Source organism: Epinephelus fuscoguttatus, linkage group LG7 (assembly GCF_011397635.1).
Source record: "Epinephelus fuscoguttatus linkage group LG7, E.fuscoguttatus.final_Chr_v1".
In the NCBI taxonomy this organism is placed as follows: domain Eukaryota; kingdom Metazoa; phylum Chordata; class Actinopteri; order Perciformes; family Serranidae; genus Epinephelus; species Epinephelus fuscoguttatus.
The window spans coordinates 44,294,407-44,313,308 of NC_064758.1; the positions used below are offsets into that span (position 1 = coordinate 44,294,407).

The 18,902-nt window shown below is 41.2% G+C and overlaps 1 protein-coding gene across 6 annotated transcripts in view; it reads right to left on the bottom strand.

The window, feature by feature from the left end:
- Positions 1-18,307, bottom strand: part of LOC125892253 (IQ motif and SEC7 domain-containing protein 1-like) — a 256,394-nt gene extending 238,087 nt beyond the window's left edge. For 2 of the 6 annotated variants that reach the window (XM_049582158.1, XM_049582159.1), the window contains exon 1: positions 18,180-18,306. The gene's annotated coding sequence lies outside the window, so the exon portion shown is untranslated. Of the gene's footprint in view, positions 1-9,659; positions 10,326-18,179 lie in introns of those variants that run through there. The other 4 variants (XM_049582157.1, XM_049582155.1, XM_049582154.1 and 1 more) reach the window with 3 other exon arrangements.
- Between the last annotated feature and the right edge of the window lie 595 nt (positions 18,308-18,902).

Genomic DNA, 18,902 nt, shown 5'->3' on the forward strand with positions numbered 1-18,902 from the left:
CCTATATGAGACAAGTGCCAACCTATAAACCACTGTTTGAGAAAACAAACAACCAAACTGGTTCAACAGCATTTCCAGTCGTGATTGTGGCATGATAACCAAGAATTTTGAGCCAAAACATTTGGGCTGGGCGATAAAAAAATAATGATGATTATCTAGATATGATTTTACTCAATAAAGATATAATACATGTTCGATAAATCCTTGATAGAATTAAATGTCCCATCCCCCCGTAGTCGGGGGTGGTAAACGCCACACCATAAACACCAGCTGTCACCTGCCATTACCAAAAGAAAATGTGGAAGTTGTAGTGTACGCCATGGACTCTGCACCGATGCAGAGTCCACGGCGAAAACAATTAGGCCTCACAAAATAGCATTTTAAATCTTGTGTGTGATTTATCCTGGCTTCATATGAGCATAGGAAATCTCCGCTAGTCGCTAATTTAAACTAAACTAAAAAGTAAAATGCCATAGTCTTGTGCTAATAATGTTAGCATGTTATATTTGCTTGGAAAATGTGTATAAGCACAAGGCAGTTTTGTCGGTGAACCTTGTGAGCTGTAATGGAGCCGCAACTTCTAACGTTACCTTTGTTAAATGTTGCTGTTGTCCCTGGTTTTATAAAATTAGAGGTATGTCCGCTAGCTGCTAGGCTAATTTATACAATGTAAAATGCAATAGGCTTGTGCTAATAACGTTAGCATGTTGTATTTGTGGGGAAAATGTGTCCAGATAAAGACAAGTGTTTGTCTGTGAATGCTGGGAATTATGGTGAAGCTGATTTGTGTACTTGTAATTGAAATTGTCCCCATTAAGCCATGTTTAATGTGTGTTTAATGTGTGTTTAATGTGTGTTTTTAATCAACTAAACTTTATAGCATTACACAGAAACCTCACCGCCCACTAGTGTTTTGGAGGTGTAACTGCAGAGTGACACAGACACACCTCACAACAGCGACTGTGGCGTAGGCACTGCATAGAACTGACGCACAAATATAAATCCGCCCAAATACGTACAGTAATGTTAAAATGTTACAGCAACATTCAACACCCTTATAAAGTTAACACCGTAGTGCTACCCCACATTTGAATTCACCACATAATGTTAGCAACAGTAGCTGTAGTGACTTTGAATTCTCATCAGTTCACCACTGAGTCCAGGTGGACGTTTGTGCCAAATTTGAGGAAATTCCCTTGAGGTGTTCTTCAGATATGATGTTCACAAGAATGAGACAGACAGCTGGGCAACCCAAAAACATAATCCCTCCAGTGAAGGCTATCGCTGGCGCACAGACATAAAAATGTCAAACGGATGGCATTTGGCGCAGAACTGAGGCCCAGCGCCTCATCGCACTGCTGACATTTGTGGTATAGCGTCAATACAAGGTGCCTGAATTGCAAAGAATTTTTTAAAAATACGCTGGCCTCGGGGGGAAAAAAATGTTTTTGTGGACATTGAGACTAAGATGTTTCTTGATGCCATGTTGAAGGATTTCTGGGTAATGAAGTCCCTCATGCTGCTGAAAATGTGCACACTTTTGACCAGTTGCCACTTGAAGTCACTAATGTGCAAAAATGCTGCCTTAGAAAAAGTTTCATCAGGAGATACTGCACTATCACGGTGAACACACGCATGCACGCATGCACGCACGCACACAGGAAACGACCAGCTCTTTGGTCTTTATTGCAAAGCGGCCAAACACTTTCAGTTTTTATATCTCTTCCCATTAAGCACATTCAATTATTCATGACTCACTAACTGACCACCATCCCTCTCTGCCTCTGTCTCCGTCAGGGTCTCTCTACCTTTCTCTCTGCAGATGGTTGGCTGGTGCTGCCTGAATGGTCTGTTCCAAACATACTGTATATGAAGCCAGGCAGAAACAGAGGCGCCCATAATGGTGTTTATTGAGCTCCAATTTCTGACGCTGAACGGCATCTCTAAGTGTTTTTTTTTAAATCATTTTTATATTCTCATTTAAACTGTGACTGTGACCTGAATGACAGATAAATATAAAGTTTATCAACTCTTCTGAATTCACACTTCTGAACTCTTAAAGCAGCAGTGTGTAGGATTTAGCTAAAACGTCTCCTGGTTAGAATTCCTTCAGTGTGCATTGCTCAGATTATCCATTGAGGTTTTTTCCTTTTCAAAACAAACAGACCAGGTGATTTAAACTGGTAAAGATAATGAGTAAAGCAGTCTCACATTAAAAAAAAGTCAGTGTTTCTCCGATGCTATTTGGCATGTCAGAGACAGCCCCCTAGTCGGGCACCTACTAATGTGTGCTCACCATTTTTCTCTGAAACTTAAAATCCATACGTTCTAGGTTTTAACCAGGAGCCAAATTATCCACAGAGGTCTCTTCCTCTCCAGAACAAATGGACCAGGTGATTTAAATCGGTGAAAAAAAACACTTCAAGAAGCAGTTTCACATTAAAAAATAATTGTTTTTCTGACGTTGCTCATTGTAGAAGGGCTGCGAACTATGGTGGCTGTCACGTAAATGCAAATACAGTAATGTTCCTATCTAGAGCCAGTGTCTGGTTTGTCCGTTCTGGGCTACTGTAGTAACATGGCAGTGCAACATGGATGAGGACCCGCTAACTATGTAGATAAGGTAACAAAAAAAAAAAAAAGACAATTCTTATTTTCAGATGATTATACACTAAAGAAAATACACATACTATATTATACTTCATATCTGCCATTATATCCCCCTCCTTTAGCGTTCATTGTTCAGGAGGTTTTAACCAGGAGCCGAATTATTCGCAGAGGTCTCTTCCTCTCCAAAAGTAACAGACCGGGTGATTTAAAACACTGAGCATAGCATTTTCGTGTTATAAATGATTGTTTCTCTGATGCTGTTTGGCTTGTCGGAGACAGCCCCCTAGTCTAGGACCTGCTAATGTGTGCTTGTGTTTTTTCTATGAAAACTTAAGATCCAGACATTCAGGAGGTTTTAACCAGGAGCTATATCATCCTCAGGTCTCTTCCTCTCCAAAACAACCAGACCAGGTGATTTAAACTGGTAAAAACAATGAATCAAGTTTACATAAAAAAAAAAACAAGAATCAGTGTTTTTCTGACGCTGCAAACTATGGTGGCAGTGACGTAAATAAGAATACAGATATGTCCCTATCAAGAGCCAGTGTTTGGTTTCATAGTTCTGGGCTACTGTAGAAACATGGTGGTGCAACATCGTGATCTCTGTAGACAAAGACCCACCCCCTATATAGACATAAATGGCTCATTCTAAGGTAAGAAAAACAGAACTTTTCTTATTTTCATGTGATTATACAGAAAAGAAAACATACTTATCAAATTATATTCTATTTTTGCCAATATATCCCCCTAAATCCTACACACTGGACATTTAACTGCATTAGAGAGTAACTTAGCAGTAAGTTAATTTTCTCTAGCTAGCGGCTAGCTAGCATGTTCTGGTAGTGATAAACCTGCAGAGAATGATCAGCTAACTCTGCAGCTACCTTCGACTTTAAAGAGCTGTAGAGTGAGTTTCAACTAATTGTTTATCTGTTCAGCAGTAACGTTACTGTTCTGGTTTTCTCTTGCCGCTCTCATAGCATCATTTTCACAGTAAAAGCAGTAAAAAGCCAATTACACTACCTGGTCTGCAGCAAACAGCGGACAGACACAGTTAGAAACTAGCTTGTGAGCACAGTGGAGCATTTAGCAGCTAAAGAGAGAGACATTTCCCTCAGGGGGTGGTGGAGACCAAAAGCAGAGCTTAAAGACAGTAAGTAGTGGAGTGGACACAAACACAAAGACTCCTAGTGAATCATCATGTTGCTCTGTAACTGCTGGATGTGTAAATAAGCAGCTGCTTGATAAAAGTTTAAACAAATCTCAAAAGCTGGCGACATCTCAAAAGGTGACAATGCGTCGAAGCTGTGTTCACTTGTTTCAGTTGACCAAAAAAATATCACTTAGTGTAAGTTTACATTTACTGTTTCCAAAGTCATTGATGAACCTTCACGCTTAAATTCGAGTCATTTGATTGATTTGACCCTTTGATTATGTTGAATTTATTGTTCCAAATAGAGGCTGACATTTTTCACGGGATTCTTGTGTGATGGGAGTCAATTTCACTATTCCTCACTTGACTGTGATGAGACAGGAAACAGTCAACGGGAGTAGGCGGGAGAATAATAATAACAATATTTAGCTCATAATGTGAAGTTAATCAGGAGCTATTAGTTTGTTTCCAGAGAGCAAAGGAAATATATGCCAGACAGTATGCAACATTTTCTCACAGAACGGTTCATAGGGTATCCTTCAAATCAGCGCCAAAGAAATGTGATGAGGATGTACCTTAAAATAACTCAAAGTTCACACAGTTATGAACACCTGTCACCTAGTGAAAGTCCATGGGGCGAGTCATGTGTTTTGTGACCCATCCACCACCCCAACATGCCTTCCTAAAGAGCACTGCGGACCACTACCTAGTTTACTTTCATCAATGCATTGGTCACATGAGCCTTCCAAAATACATGAGTTATGCACAAATTACTGGCTAATGATTATGTTAGGTATGGGTACAAATTTGGGTACATTAGTTGTAGGAAAACATATGAACAGTGCATGAGAACAGCCTGAAGTATGAGCACAGGTTGTTTTATGTTTGCTTGTGAAGTAAAATAGCTCATTTATTAATATTATTGCCATGCTAATATCCGTTAGCCTGTTAATGCTAATTCCCATTATATGTTAGCATCAAACTAACTGACTGTGCACTACTTATTTACCACATGGTTGTAGCAGTTAGATTCAAAAGAAGGTTGTTAACATGTAGGTTTTCACTTTCAAGGAATTTGTTCTGTATTTCGTGTACATAGTGAGCATACAATTCATATATCACGAGGAAAAAAAAATTAGAAGCAAAGTACTGCAACAGTCATGAACATAGATAAAGAGTAGAAAAGCTACAATTAAACATTAAAATGAACATAACTATGTGCAATAAAGCTGTTTCAGCTGTTACATTAGGAGTCATTTCAGCATTATGCCATCCACCTCATTTCCAGGGACACTACAGCAATGATTTATGGGTAAAACTTCCAACAGGCAGCAGAAGCACCAGTAAACTAGTTAGTTAAACTATGGTTAGTCCCAGTGGCTAATTTTGGAGGCGAATGGCCAACGACATTTCTTTTTGAAAGTAATTCAGCTCCATTTTAGCAAATACCGCCCTGTTTTTAACAAATATTTAACCAACGTCAAATTAGTGATTTCTAATATGTCACTGCATATTATGTCCCTAAGATTACAAACAACCAGGCTTCAACATCAGTGTTGAACATGCACCAGAACAAACAGAGGGCCGAATTCACAAAAGGATTGCGTGGCTTTTGCGGCCGCTAAACCGGTAAAAATGGAGCAAACAGATACCGTCTAATTCACAAAGCACGCGCAGAGGGTGAAATGCTCCATTAACTGCGCTGCCAAGCAGATTGCGTCTCAGTGCTCCGGTGTTATTTGCACGTATTTAAATGAGGTAATATGCATATATTTGGCACAAAAATTGCCCCTTTCTATGCAAATGAGCCTCATTGATAAACAACGTCTAATTCACTAACACCAGCGCTAACAGCCACACGCAGTTTGAGTGAAGTAAACAACGTCTTTAGAAAGCTGGTGCAAACTGGGCGCTCCTCTGTGGAAGCCTCTCACCCAGACTTTCCAGTGATCGTGGCAGCAGTGATCGTCTGTTAAATCAGTCTGTAAATAATATTTTGACATTATTATTATAATCATTATTACTTTAATGGCATCCGAAGATACTGATGCGTTGAACAGGTGACAGTCTGCGGTCGTTCTCAAAACACACTTCTGTCACGCACTTCAAAAGCAACTTTCAATAATTTATTTTACGAAACAGGGGAAACAAACGTGAACAAAAACGGTTCCATAATTCATATTAAATTCAAAAGATAACGAAAAAACAGCCAGAAGTGAGAGGGAATAGTGATAAAGTGGTCAAACTGGGTCAAATCCACAGCCTCAACCCATCCGACACTGTTAGACTGACTCACCAGCAGACATCACTACATGAGGGTATAGCCTACAGTATTCAGTACTTTGCCAAACAAAGTCTGCCATTGTTCTGCCACGGTGTTCTTGGCGCAAAGCCAGAATTTATATTTTGCCATGTGGCTAATTGCAGTCAGGGGCAAACTGCACTCAGCTGCCAAACTTTGTGGGTGTGTTTGCGCTGGTATATCATTAGCACAATATCCTTTGTGAATAGGACGTTAAGACGGAGCTAACTGCGGGTGCAAGTGAAGTGCAATTCAAGGTGCTATCAGTGGCCGCAATTCATTCTTTTCGAATTTGGCCCAGAGATTGTTCCTGTAAACAACGATACAGTTTCCATCGCCAACATATGGAGAGGACTAGGCTGCCACCCGTTTAATATGGGATCATCTTGTATTGAAAAATATGTGCCCCGTCTCTTACTAAATCAATACTGGACGTGATTTGTCTTGTGTTTTTAAACCTACTTTAGCTCCTTTTACTCTGCCAGATTTTCCACGAATGTTGGGCCGTTTTTCCGGCAAGCTGCGAGCGTTTAGGCACACAGAGCCGGATTGGCGAGTTGATCTGAGGTGCCCAATTTTCCGCCTCATAGGGTAGACATATTGGTAGAACCCTTTTAGCTTAAATAGACCAGGGGCTGTTGATGACTTGTGGGAGGAGCTGTTGATGATGCTGCACGTGCGAGCCACTGGCGATGGATAAACAGGAAACAGCTGATAGCAGGAATTAGCGAGCAGCCAGTAGCAAGAGGGAAACACAAACCTGACAGACACTGTAAAGATGAGCAACTGGGGAGACAAGGAATTGCGCACCCTCCTTGTCCTCGCAAACGAAGAGGCCATTAACCGTCAGATGACGGGGACGGTGAAGAATGGGCCAACTTATGAGAGAATCGCCGAAGGACTGACCAGCCGCGGATTCCCTCCCACGTCACTGTTTACGTCACACGCTGAGGTACAGGTTTTGTTACTTGCTCACGCCCCCCATTGCCCCGAAAAAGGCACATTCTGTATAAACAAAAGTAGGTAGGCGGCATTTTGCTGCACTCCCCGATTTTGTTTTTATACTGCCAATGCTGAAAGAAGACTGATTGGGCTTTCCTGCAAATTTGCACAACTCCTGTTTAAAAAGGCTTTTAATGTCTAAACTACGTTTTCACATGTTTGGAACTACATAAGAAATAATAAAACCAAGAGGTTCATGAGCACAGAGGTATTAAATCAGAAATTGCGGAACAGAATGACACCTAGGATGACACATTTGTTACTCAACGTCAGTACATGATATTCCTGTCTTTACTGTTTGACTGAGTTCTCAACCTACGTTAGAAAATTATCTGTCATAAAAGCAACTAGGCAGCATACCTGAATTACGCATTTAAGGCGGATTTATACTTGTGCGTCAGCTCTATGCAGAGCCTACGCATGTGCTGTAGCTTAAGCAAGTACGTAGGCTGTTGTGAGCAGTTAACACACATTAAACACATGTTAAACATGGCTTAATAGAGACAGTTTCTGTACACAAGTACACAAGTACACAAATCAGCTTCACTATAACTCGCAGCATTCACAGACAAACACTTGTCTTTATCTGGACACATTTTCCCCACAAATACAACATGCTAACGTTATTAGCACAAAACATTGTGTAAATTAGCTTAGTGACCAGCGGACATTTCCTCTACTCATATGAAACCAGGGACAACAGCAACATTTAACAAAGGTAACGTTACAAAATTTGGCTCCATTACAACTCACAAGGTTCACTGACAAAATAACTGTCTTAAACTAAACACGTTTTCCAAACAAATACAACATGCTAACATTATTAGCACAAGTCTATGGCATTTTACATTATAAATTAGCCTTGTGACTAGCGGAGATTTCCTCTGCTCATATGAAGCCAGGATAAATCACACACAAGACTTAAAATGATTTTTTGTGGAGGCTTTATTGTCTTCACAATTTATTGTTTCTTATCTGTTAAATTAAAGTAGATCAAAGTTTGGTTTCCACCGAGGGAAATGGTTTCAGCTTACAGAAATAAACAGGGGGTCTGCGTCACCGCGACATGTAGTTACATTTATGGGGGAGATGCACATCAGGCTACGGCGCAGGGTACAGCGTTGATTCAATGCAATCAATCAATTCAATCAATCAATTTTATTTATAAAGCCCAATATCACAAATCACAAATCACAATTTGCCTCTGCAGAAGTGTAATTCCCACTTCAATCATCTCGGCTGAGAATGTGTTACTGATTTACCGTACCTCTTTCATATTGTCTAAAATTAATGCCAAAAGTTACTGATCTCACTACTTCTTTACATTACTGATGAAGTCTGCTGCTTAATTCAGCCTCATGTTTTACACAGCAGAACTCTGTTTAAGCAGACGTAAAAATGTGTGAACTGCCGTGTTAAGGCAGGCAAGCAGTGCGTTAGCCAGGAAACATCACGTCAATTCACTTTACATGGAGCTAAAATTAATACAGAATTATGTTAAATTTTCGCCCAAATTCAGTATCGTCTGTTTATAAGTTTTGAGAAATCACAAATCATCTTTTAGAAGGAGTTGATGTTTATCGTTAGCTAGCTCTGGCTCCATAATGTTAGCGTAGCCAGCTAAGCTAATCACTAACACACTCAGTTAGAAAGCAAAACAACCAATGCTTTGAGATGGCTGTCAGAGATGGCAGAGGTGCGATCACGTTTTTACTGTCTGAGGTGTAACAGGTGGTGTGTTTTATGCTTTATTCAACAGTAGCTCTAGGAAAGAGGATTAGCGTACCGTTAGCTTAACTGTTACCATTGGAACACAGAATCACACCGGAAGTTGCACCCATAATTCACGCATGGGGGCTCAGAATAAAGTGGACACTGTGTAGTTTATTAAATATGCTTTGTTTATATATAAATATGGAGTTTCAATATGAATAAATGCAGTTTTCTATATTATTGAAAACACAACATGGGAAAAGGATCAAACAGGAGTCTGTCTTTCAGGATTAGGACAGGAGTGAAAATCCACTCCAGCGTCACCCTCAAATGAGCCATTTAATGTCTGATATTTTCCTGGGTTTAAAATTTGAAACAAGTTGTGAAGTAAATCCTGACTCTCAGTACAGTACGTACTTTATATTCACACTGAATTTATCAAAGTGTGGGCGGTTTGAACAGGTTTTTTTTTTTTTTTTTTAGTGTTCGCATTTATATAATTTCAGTTTAACAGCAGCAGTACTTTTTTAATTGGCCAATTTTACAGTCATGTTATCTGCCATCGACACACACACACACACACCCACACGGAGTAGTTCATACAGCCCACACATTTTACACACAGCAGCTCACAGCGCACGTACATGCATGCACACACACACGTGAAACACATCACGTACACATGCATGCATCACACACTGAATTACCATAGGCTGCACATGCACACTCATATAACAGTCCTCATGGCCTACATAGCCAACAGTTACATACATGACACACATACCAGCATCCGCACACGCACGCGCGCACACACACACACACACGATGCAGCATCCCCCCCAAAAAAAGAGGAATAAAAAGCAGGCAGCAGAGTCTCACAGGTTTCAGCGGCTCCTGCAGAGGTGATGGAGGGATGAAGGTGGGGGAGGAGGAAGAGGAGGAGGAGGGAGGATTATTGATCCCTGCTCATCCCTCTATCTCCTCCTCCGCTGCTGCTGTCACCATCATCTCCCTCCGAAAAAAAAACCACACAACTGCTGCTCCGCCGTTTTTCCTCTCCTCCTCTTCTTGATCAGATTGTGATCAATTCAATCCCTCCTTCTTTCCCTTCATGTATTCCTCTGCTCGCCTCAATGCTGCTGCTGCTGCTGCTGCTGCTGCAGGCCCAGCTCCTCTTCCTTCTCCTTCTTCTTCCTCTTTTTCTTCTTGTTGCCGAGTCAATCTCTTTCTAATTATCATTCCTCTGCGTCTGACAGCCGAGCGATCCGCTGCTGCAGAGCTGATGATCCCCCCTCTCCCTCTGTCTCTGTGCGCGCATGTGAACGGACGCTGCTGTGGTTATTATCACTGGTAAAATATTAGTTTTTTCTCCTCCGCTGTTCTGCCGTAGAAAGAGGAGGAGGAAGGAGGGAGGAGGTGTCGAGTCCAGACAGGCTGCCTGGATAGATGGATGGACGGATGGAGGGATGGATGGATGGAGGAGGTGGAAACAGAAGAGTGGAGAAGGGAGAAGGAGAAAGGAGGGAGGAAAAGTGTGTGTGTGTGTGTGTGTGTGTGTGTGTGTGTGTGTCGGTGGCAGAGAGAAAAAACACGCACCGTCACGCGGCGACAAGCGCAGAAATCACATCACCGCTGGTTTACCACACAACCAGGAACACCACACACACATTACAGAGGATGTTGGAGGCTGTGGTGCAAATGTTACCAACATGACGGACTTCAGCTTCAGTACAGGAACATTAAACATACTACAAATTAAATGCTACAGAGTGAAGAACAGATCTATGACAGGCTCATGATCACAGGCTGCAGGTAAAAATATTTAGGAAATCCAGCCTAACTTATGTCTGTGTCACTCTGCAGTTACACCTCCAAAACACTAGTCGGCAGTAGGGTTTCTGTGAAGTATTTTAAAGTTTAGTCGACTCAAAACACACATTAAACAAACACACATTAAACACATATTTAACATGGCTTACAGTACACAAGTACACAAATCAGCAACATGCAGCATTCACAGACAAACACTTGTCTTTATCTGGACACATTTTCCCCACAAACAAAACATGCTAATGTTATTAGCACAAGCCTATGACATTTTACATTGTACAAATTAGCCTAGGGGCTAGCGGACTTTCCTCTACTCATATGAAGCCAGGGACAACAGCAACATTTAACGAAGGTAACATTACAAAATCCGGCTCCATTACAGCTCACAAGGATCACCGACAAAACAACTGCCTTATATTAAACACGTTTTCCAAACAAATATAGCATGCTAACGTTATTAGCGCAAGCCAATGGCATTTTACATTGTATAAATTAGCCTAACAATGAGCTGCTCATATGAAGCCAGGATAAATCACACACGACTTAAAATGCTATTTTGGTGGAGGCTTTATTGTCTTTACAATTTATTGTTTCTTATCTGTTAAAGTAAAAAAAGCTCCATTTCCACTGAGGGAAATGGTTTCAGCTTACAAGAATACACAGGTACGGCGTCGACTCCACGCAAAAGTATAAACTCTGACAGGGGGCCCCTGTTGCAGTAAATGTATCCAAGCTACAATGATTATTAATTGAGTATTCATAAAAAAACTACTAACAATGCTAACGACGGAACGGAAACGTGCAACAACAACAGCTGAGTCAATTTCAGTCGACTGCGGGGTTTCAAACTAATGATCTGAATCTCTGACTTTCACGGGGCAGCCTTAGTAATCCCGGAGTGATTCAAAATAGAAAACTATCACCATACATTGTCTTCGATAACAATGGTATCATGATACAGCAAAATAGTGCATATGGGTCCCAACTTAGTGCCTCTTTAACATGCGCAATCACACACTGTATTCATTGTAGGCTGACTTACAGTTGTTGAAGTGTTAGCAGTGTTTCTCTACAACAAGAGGAAAATGCAGATGAATCACGTGGTCAAGCCAAGTTGCCAGAATATAATGTTTGCAAACCATGGACATGTTATGTTTACATTTCAGATTACGTTTCTAAATTGACATAATCCTAATTACATATATATTAGCTGACATTGAGAAGAGGAGGGGATGGTGGATACGGCTGCCAGGTTGCAGACACTGTTCGAGACCAACAAACAACAAAAACTGGTTGTTTTTACTGAAACGCTGCAGCATTTCCAGCAACAAATGTGCCACCAACGTGGCGTTTGTGCCTTGAAATAACCATGTTTACCACAACGTTGCTGAAACGTAAAGACACATAAGGTTTAAACATATTCGCTACATAGTAACGTACGTACTTTATGTGACACGGGCTTCCCACAGTCATGAAATTCCTTGCAAAGTTATGTAATTAGAAATCTGTTATCCAGGCCTGAAATGTTTTGGGATTAACAGAATGTACTTGTACGAAATATACTGAATATAGGGCTGTGCCCGACTCCCGTCCCGTTTTGTACGATTATTCAACAATACTTTTTTTTTTTTTTCCTTTTCTTCAAATAGAGTCTTAACAGGGCTCCGCAGGACTATCAGTGTGACGTTGGCATTCACATAATACAGTAAAGAAGCTAACTGCGCTAACGAACCTATACCTGAGGCAATCCTTTTCCTTTAAATCTATTGTCTCATGAGCTACGTCATACGTCATGGAGCGAAGGAGAGAATCTGCTGTGTGGAGGTATTTCACACTATTTCAACTGCTGTTGCACAACTGTTTATTTTTGTTAAAAATAAATGGTTCATCATTGCATTAATCTGTTTCATCTTGTTTCATTTTATCTTAGGAAAGAACTGTGTAGATATCAGTGCCTGATGCCTCCGGTCTTTTCCGTCCTACATGTAAAGGTAGCTTTTTAGGTCAACCATGGTATCGGATCGGTATGGGGTATCGGCTGATACTCAAAGACAGACCATCGGGATTGGCATCGAAACTGACAAAGCTGGATCGGTGCATCTCTACGCTGGAGTCAATACTGTAGTTCCCAACAAATGTGCAATGTTTAGATAACCAAAAACCAACTGAAATACAGTGAGTCCAGGGCTTGTGGGGCCCTTAGAGATCTGTGGCTCCTGGGCATTTGTCCACTCAGTAATAAAGATTCTATCCAGAATGTAAATCAGAGGCTGAAATACAAAAGACTGTATGTTGGTCTGTATGAAATTACACCGTATTAAGGCTGAGACAATGGGACACATAAAGTCGCTTAACAATAGAGGTGGGACAAAACAATGGTAAAATTCATCTTTCAATACGTTATCAATACACTGTCGCCAGAAGAAAAGGAGGGAGCTGAGCTGGGAGGCAAGGCTTTAGATCTACTGGTCCATCTACGTCCCAACCCTCACCTATGGTCATAAGCTCTGGGTAGTGACCAACAGAATGAGATTGCAGATGCAAGTGGCTGAAATGAGTTTCCTCCGTAGGGTGTCTGGGCTCAGCTGTAGAGATAGGGTGAGGAGCTTGGACATCCGGAGGGAGCATGGAGTAGAGCCGCTGCTGCCTCACGTCAAAAGGGGTCAGTTGAGGTGGTTCAACATCTGATCAGGATCCTCTTGGGCACCTTCTGTTAGAGGTGTTCCAGGCACGACCCAGAACACTAGGGATTACATATCTCATGCCTGGAAACGCCTTGGGGTCCCCCAGGAGGAGCTGGAATGCGTTCCTGGGGAGAGGGATGTCTGGGATGCTTTACTTGGCCTGCTGCCCCTGCGACCCGGCCCCAGATGGAAATAGATGGATGGCGCCACATATCGATACTTTTATTAAAACATGCCAGCACTCTTAACAGATTCCCCTGTCAATCTGTGGGTAAGGTTAATGGAACTAACTTGCTGTGAAGGAGAAACTCACAGGTGAAAGATCGAACAGTGCGGACAGCAAGGGTAAAAGAAATCAGAGAGGCACCGTCTGATTCTGATTCTGATCTTTCAAAAGTCAAAAGTCCAGGCCCACTTCGGCTTTTATAACACAGACAGAACAAACAAAATCGCTAAAGAGTACAAGATGTGCAAGAGCTGTCTCGTGAAAGTGAAGTACCAGAATGAATGTTGGCGTTGCATGTTTCCCACACATTTTTACTGATGAATTTTCAAAACTTTTCCATAACTTTTCCATAATACTGTAAAACTTCAATTAGTAGCCCGGGCTATTATTTGCTTAATTCACTAAAATCAACAGGCCTATTTGGAACTGGCCTTTAATTCCTTTCACACAAAACTGTCGCTCAGCAAAGATCAGAATTTAATTGTTTATTTAACCAGTATGAATATTACTTGTATAAAACTTGGGCTTCAGATAACATATCATGTTGAGCGGCCTATATTTGATCTAGCTCTGACAGACAGCACACCAGAGGCTTACAGACTTTCAGCACTTGAGGATTACAGCACCCGGCAACACAACCCCACTTTATCCTGTTAAAACAATCCTCACAACTTGGATTAATTTTTATGAAAAACCCTTTTGATTCTTTTGCTCTGAGGAACCTTACGGACTAAAGAAATATGGATAACTAATGGGGTAATTGAGGAATGGACAAATAATTTGGGGTAGCCAACAACCAGCTGTTATACATCCAAAGAACTTCTATAAAAAAAAAAATGAACTGCTTGGCAACCAGACCAGGCCTCGAATTAAAACAGGTGTTTATTTGTCAAAATGTGTAGCCACACTGGCCTCGTAAAGGGGACTAGGCTTTAAACTGAAGTTTTATGGTATTTTACCCCATCACCCTGAATTTAAGTAGTCTAAAATAACGTTAGACCCACGTAGTGATCACAGGGCGCAATGAGGCTCGTACTCCAGCGTGCTAAAAGAGGCACTGAAGCAAAAATATAGCACAGCGTATGGTGTGCAATTCCTTTGGGTTGTCATTTACAGTAGACACAAAGTGGTGACGTTATCTGCTACAGCAGGCATGAAATATGTGCCAACGATGGCAGTCTGTTGAGCGGCCTTTTGGTTGTCTTTATGCATTTCCGCGTTAGCATGACCAGAGCTGATTTCCAGATGTCGCTAACGTCAAAGATTTTGATACAGAGTCTGCATCCAGCGCAGCTAGGGTCTGTCACTTCACTCATGTATGACAAAGTACCTGTTGGGCAGAGTGGTCCCTCTGCCCTGAGAGTTAAATTATTATACAGTATATATCATATTACTGGAATATTATTAGTGATGCTTTAGTACATAAACAGCATTTTAATGTTACAGCTGGTGGAGGTGGAGCACATTTTAACTACATTATATACTACTGGAAAGTTCAATCTGTAGCACTGTATTATTTTATAAATTGATCACGTGTTTTGCTTTTAAAATCTTAATTTGTAAAGTCATCCAGGTGCCAGATGAATGTAATGGAGTATAAAGTACAACATGTTCGTCTAAAATGTAAAAGTACCTCAAAACTGTACTTTAAGGAGCACGCACAAAATTACTATTTTAAATTGCCCACCGTATAGCTTTGAATTTATATTTAAAAAAAGAAGGTTTTTCTCACATGCGTTCACGGTGAACAAAGAATCCAAAAAAGGCAAACATTCTTCGTGAAGAAAAGTAAACGTATCCTAGGATAGTGAACCTAAACCTAAACCTAAACAATTATACCAACGAAGGCAACAAGTCCAAGCCAATCATAGGGAGAGTAGGGTGGGCCATTCCCTCACTATCCTAGGATTCACAAAGTTGTATCAAGAAGGTATCGACACAAACACTCATCTGGCGTATCTGATCTGATCCAGTCAGGGCACCCCTCAATATTTAACCTTAAAATACAGAATATTATAGACACACTACAGCAACTGTTAAGTTGTGTCCACTGAGGCTTTAGTTTGCCACAAGTTAACACGTCTGGCAGCAGGTAGTTTACACTCAACCCCTTTACAGATTGATAATATCGTATACATAATAATAAAAGTTAATGTAAAGAGGCAGCACATAAGCCTAAACTACGGTTGCAATGGTATTGAGATTTTCATGGTACAATAACCGTCTGGGAAGCTATTGTTGTTTCAAGGTATCACAGTATTACAGAATCATTATTATTATTATTAGAAGTCAAAATGACACTTAAAGGAATGAAAGAGCAACTGGGGAGACAAGGAATTGTGCGCCCTCCTTGCCCTCGCAAACAAAGAGGCCATTAACCGTCAGATGACGGGGACGGTGAATGACGGGCCGACTTATGAGAGAATCGCCGAAGGACTGACCCGCCGTGGCTTCCCTCCCACGTCACTGTTTACGTCACACGCTGAGCTACACATTTTGTTACTTGCTCACGCCCCCCACTGCCCCGAAAAAGGCACATTCTGTATAAACGAAAGTGGGTAGGCGGCATTTTGCGATTCCGATTTTTTTTTTTATACTGCGAATCCTGAAAAAAGACTGATTTGGGCTTTCCTGCAAATTTGCACAATTCCTATCTAAAAAGGGCTATTGACTAACTCTACAACAGGAAACAGCACTTCAAAATAAAATCTTGTGCCAGAAATTCACTGTACTTCAAAAATAAAGTGTTTTCTACAAACCTGACATGTTCAGGAGTCATTTGCGGTGAGTTCAGAATGGACCCACGACCCATTTTAGGACCTTGACCCATCAGTTGTGAACCACTGCTTTAAAGCAACTACAACTAACTACTGATTTCGGCTAACCCTGTGGACTAAAGCGTCAGTGTTTCCTGGAATGAACACCACTGCCTTGTGTCGTAAAGATCCTGATGTGTTCCTTTGTTGTGGAATTTGGTGGAAGAAAGATGCAACTTATTTGTAATACCATTTTTTCTTTATTAATCACAGCTGTTTGTTTCACAGCAACGTCTCTATTTGTGGGATACCATGTCCTGATGTTGAGTATTAGACGTGTCTTTCTCTTCCACAAAGTCTGATTTAATACTTGTCCACTCTCAAAAACATGATGTATACATTAGTGCAGGCTATGCAAGAATAAAAATCCCATCCCGTATTGATTCAGTCAGGGACAGTGCATTTTATTTTTATAGGGAACAATCCCTTGTTAATATTATACAGTATCAGTGGCAACCTAGTCCTCTCCGTAAGCTGGGGATGGAAACTGTATCACTGGTTACAGGAACAACCCTTTATGTTCTGGGTGCATGGTCAACACTATTTTTGAAGCCACAAATTTAGCTGTAACGTTACAGACGTGTACAGCACAACAGCGATCAGAGCTCTGCAAGGACATTTTATTAAATGCTAGTTTAATGCAGGTCAAATATCTGTAAAAAATAAAGCAGTATTTGCTAAACTGAAGGCAAATTAGTTTTGAAAAGAACCGCCATTAGCAGTTAGCCACTGGGACGAACCACGGTCAATGGGAATCACTAGCTTACTGCTACTTCTGCTGTCTCAGAGGAAGTTTGACCCATAATCATTTCCACAGTAGCGCCCTCAGGAACAAGGTGGCTGGTCTACCTAAAGAGAGTCAGAGGTATGATCACTTCCTGTGTCCATTTTAGAAAAACAGAAATAGAGCACATACAGGGGCAGATTCAGTCTCAAAAAATGGTATGCACCGTTTTGCTACAGTGTCTGAGCTAAACATGTCTCTATTTGTGGCGACACGACACGACCAGGAATCACCTGTGGTCCATTTAGAGAGGGGCCCTGACCCACTTTTGGACCACAACCCACCAGTTGGGAACCAAGTCTACACTTAAAATATTGCCAGAAATAAACCGTTTGCATGAACAAACCAGCATGCACGACAAGAGTGAAAGAGTAACTTTCAAACATCAAAGGGTAAGTTTTGAAAATCTAATAACTACATTTTTGGTGGAGGGAGGGTTTCCACAGGTCACTCAGGGAGACTTAAGGAAAATATGTGTAGCGTAGGAGAGGCTCAAAATTAATTAGTTATTAAAATTAATTAAATAAATAAAATTAAAATCGAAGTCACCCCCCCCAACAAGTAAAGAACAGTCCCTAAGGTGATCAAACCCAACACGGTGTGAACACAGAGGCTGCATCAGGCCTGCACGCATCAAACCAGCTGTATCAATAACACAGGAGATCAATAATGATCACCGATCACTGTGCTGACTACTAATGAAGCTCAGTAAGCGTCTGCAGGAACATTATGGGATATATTTGAGGTTGTTGGTCTCATTCTGTCCGCGGTGTTCCGGCGTTATGTGACAGGAAAACCAATGAACCGTCCGCGCTCATTAACGATGAGAGCACGAGCGATGTGACACAGAAGAGGTTTGATAAAGCTTTTATATTTAGAAAAATCACCGGGACTGAAGTTGATCTTTTTCTGCTGCCTGCGGACATTCACCCAGAACACACACACACACACACACACACACGCGCGCGCGGTCTCCATCAGTGCCGTTTAAACACACCGAGCTGCCGTCACGTACACAAAGCAGAAAGCTGTGTAATGAAAGGTGTGATGTGAACTCACCTGAGCTGAGAGTGTGTCCGCTGTCCTCTGCTGCAGAAACACAGTAATCCCCATCACACACACACCAGTCTGTGTCATCAGGACGCTGCTGGGAGCTGTGGCCGCAGACGGCTCCAAAGATCCTCTCCATCACACAGGAGCGATCACTCTGTCTCGGATTCTCTCTGCTCATTTTATCCCACTGCTTCAGCTCCACTGCTGGATGTGCTGACTGACAACCACCTGAGACAGAGATGCAAAAACATTTTTGTAAAGTTGCTGATTTAAGTCAGATTAATATGAATTGAATCGCTTGTTTAATTAATTTATTTTATTTTTTAAAGTGCTGTAAAATCCAATTTGTCATTATTATTATTATTATTATTATTAATATTATTATTATCATAATTTAGACCTGTGACCTGGTTAGCCTAGCTTGATGTGACCTCTTAAACTAGCACAAAGACAGGGAGCCAGCTAACTACTTCTCCAGCTTTGTGCTCTAATGTATAATAATAAAAGAAAAAGGCGTCAGAAAATACTTGTTTGTGATTGTCTCTTAAAATTATTAGTACAGTTCTCCATGCCTAACGTTCTTCTGGAAGCTGACACAGAAGTTATGCTGCGTTCACACGACAAGAGACACAGCAACAGGCTACAAGTGATCTTCAATGGAAGCCAGTGACATGAAGCTACAAACTGACACCCCAACTTGTCTCTGCCGACGGCCGTGACGCGCTACAA